The 3,417-nt window shown below is 43.0% G+C and overlaps 1 protein-coding gene across 1 annotated transcript in view; it reads left to right on the top strand.

Moving 5' to 3' along the window:
- The window catches only part of chmp4ba (charged multivesicular body protein 4Ba), an 8,387-nt gene that overhangs the window by 1,161 nt on the left and 3,809 nt on the right, over window positions 1-3,417 (top strand). The window lies entirely within an intron of this gene.

Genomic DNA, 3,417 nt, shown 5'->3' with positions numbered 1-3,417 from the left:
GGGCCGGGGCCGGGGCCGGGGCCGCCTACAGGTTTGTGACTGATCGTTATCAACGACAAACAGCGCGTGCGTGTAGCTGTGCTGGCTGTGACAGTGGGACAGTACTGTTAATGTGCTCATTCACAGCAGAAACCTGAAGGTTCACTTTAAGGCCCAGACTCTGGGGAGTTCCTGTACGTTCTATAAACCAACACAATGACTCCTGCCGCAGCACAAATGTGCCATGATTACAGGCAAACACTGAAACATGCCCAATATAGATTGGCGCTCCATGACCTGATAGTTTGTGACTCATTTTTCTATTAGTTTTTACCTTTTTACCTTACCTTGGCTGATTCTCGGGCCCATTTACAGCTGGTAACCTGCAATCTGTATATATCTGTTAATGTAGAGAACAGAGAGAACAGCATGTCTGACCAGCAGTAGACAGAAGTGCAGGAGGCCCACACCTTGCTTTAACTTGTAATTATTAATTTAAGTCCATTTAAGATGCGTTTTTGTTAAAAAAAAGAAAAAGAAATGTGGTTTATTTTGAACTGGTTTCATTTTAGAAACGATTCATAGTACAAACATTTGTTGTGATGGTCTTGGGAGCGGTACACAATGTACACTGGCTCCCAGCCAGTGCATGCTGGGACAGGCTGCAGCTCCTCGTGATCATCAACAGGATAATCAGGTATAGACGATGGATGGATGCATTAAAACAAACTCTCTGCTCTTTAGCTTTCTGTGAATCTTAACATCTGAGGTCATTCTTCATGTGTTTAAAGTCAGCTGACTGTGATGGTAGCCTTCAGTCGGGAGCAGTCCGCCCTCTCAGACCGGTTAGCTGTCATTAACATGCCAGGTTGTTAGAGATAATTAGGCAACTGCACATAGAGGAGTGCCAGTATAACTGTTTAACTGTGTACTGTCTATCTGACTGTGATTGTGACTGCTATTGTTGAATGTGACACCGCCAACAATTAGAATTAGAAATCAGACACTCATTTGTTGCAGCCTGCCCAGAGACTACGGCTGAAAATGAGCTTATTAGCGCACTCACATTGACATTGAAGTGTAAACATTGGTCCTGGTAAATAAATGAATCCTGTTACTGTGACACTGTAGTCTCCTCTCTTTATTAGCTGTGATATGGGAGTGCTGTTGTACTGTCAAACAGAGGCAGAGCAAACACAGCAGGAAACGGCTGCACACTGTCAGTCTAACTTTAGCTACCAAGCACAGGGCCTGTTAACCTCCTGTCGCACCGACCTGCAGCAGCTTTTCTACGTCACCTAAAGTCCTCACAGGTTTCGTTCTTCCTGTTTCAGCTTTTATTTCAGCTTGTGGGGGAAACGCTGTGTCACTGTGCCGCTGCCCATCTCCTTACTACAGACCATATGTAGGGAAAATGTCCAGCTGTGTTTAAAGTCCCTGTCGGCGTTACCTGGTGCACCAGCTGAAACCCTGAAACCGGATTTTCAACATAGTTGGTCCTGTCGCAGTACGCACAGTTCATACGTTCCTCACAGCAAAATACCAAACCTAACATCCATGAAAACAGCTTGATGCTTGATGGTTTCCACATTTTACTGTTCTGTACCAGGTATTTTAATAAGGCTCCTTGGATTTGTTTAGCATTTTCCACTTTCCTCCAAGCTGTAGAGAGTTGGATCAATCAGGAAAGAAGTGAAGAATTACATCATGCTGTGTTCCTAAATGTGTTTAAAGGTCTTTTGTCTAGGTACAATGATACCAGCATGGAGCTCATGGAAGCAAAAACGCAGTCATTTATTTGTAAATCGGACCTCGCTACTGTAAAATACCGCTACGGTTTGAAGTGGATAGTAGAAAAGAGCAGGACGACAGGAAAAAAGGAAGGGTCACAGAAGTGACCTCAAGAAATCCGGGGGGCGGGGTCTGAAAGCGGCTGTGCCACCCCGATAATGTGATAATGATTGTGTGATGTTGGTAACGATGTTATCAGTCCAGGAATAGGGCCGGGTGCCGGAATAATCTGATGACACTGAAACTATCAGCAGCTGTCTGGCTCCTGGTGGACCAGACCAACCACGTACAGAGTGTGTGTGTGTGTGTGTGAGAAAGAGAGATGAAAGCTACGCTTTGTCTGTTTTGAGGTGTCTGAATCAGATAAGCGCAGACTGCCTTCCACTGAACTTCCCACTATGTCATCTGTACTACAGGTGACAAATAGTTTCAGTTACCTGTTGCTGCACCAGAGGGCGACAGCACGTATTTGACTGCTAAACCCAAATCCTCATCTTAACTAACATCGACTTTGATCTTTTTAAAAGCTGAAGCACGTTATGTAACTTCTATCTCATCTTCTAATCTTGATTCTAAAATGAAGCTGTAATCCAAACACACATCAGCACAAATACGTCTCTCCTTTTATTTCACCTCTCTCCTCCCTCCTTATACATGACTCAGCAACATCTCCTATGATGAGGTGATTCCCCATGACAGCACCAACAGGGAATTCCCCTGTGTTTGTGTGAGAATTGTTTTTGTGAATTTAAACCTGCATGAAGAGGAATTTGAATTCCTAAATGCCACTGCAACTAAATTATTATCATGGTTGTTGTTATTATTCCATTAATCTTTTCAGCCAACAAATTGATTCTTCTATTAAACGTCAGAATATAATGAAAAGTTTATTTCTTTGATTGGCGGTTCTGTCTGACCAACAATCTAAAAACAAGTTATTCAGTTAATCCATCAGATTAAAAAAGAATTCAGGAAGCTGTTTCTTTATTGTGTTTGATTCATAAATGGCTGAAATTATTAATCTAATGTCAAAATAGTTGATTCATTTAGTTAATCAGCTAATTGTGTCAGCAGTAATTCTACAAGTGTCAAAACTAGTCACAAAAGTAGTTCTGGCTCTCCTCCCAGCCGGTCCAACAGAGTTTATCATCCCAGTGAGCTCCATGAGACGCAGGTCTGGTTCACGATGGTGAGCAGACCAACCTAAAACAACCCGACTGAAGCATATTGTGTCTGCAGGCAGAGATTTGGCTCAGACAGGATTTTATCAGATTAGTAGAGTCCTGCTCCATTAGGACAAATACTGTAATTCAACATGCAAACAGTTGACTGCAGCACAGCTCCTTCTGCTCGCAGTCTGTCCTTCCAGCACCCACACAAAGTCAAAATCACTTAAAACCAAAGGTCCACTGGTCCGGGCTTCGTGTTCTGGTTGTGCTGTGCCTTGTTGCAAACCCGTCGTGTGCTACTGAATCGTCTGGTTCTCTCTCTCTTTCTCACACTTTAACGAAAAGATTCACATATAAACCACTAGTTTACCCTTAGAAGAAGCCCTATCAACACCCACTAGTTTGTTTTATGGTGAGAACATTATCAGGAATGTAAAGCAAGTACTGAGAGAATCTACAGCCTCTTCAATAAGCAGGA

Source organism: Morone saxatilis, unplaced genomic scaffold, assembly GCF_004916995.1.
Source record: "Morone saxatilis isolate NCDOM2014 unplaced genomic scaffold, NCSU_SB_2.0 Contig18, whole genome shotgun sequence".
Lineage (NCBI taxonomy): Eukaryota > Metazoa > Chordata > Actinopteri > Moronidae > Morone > Morone saxatilis.
Note: the sequence above shows the minus strand (reverse complement) of the source record. Positions and strands in the feature narration are given on the sequence as shown.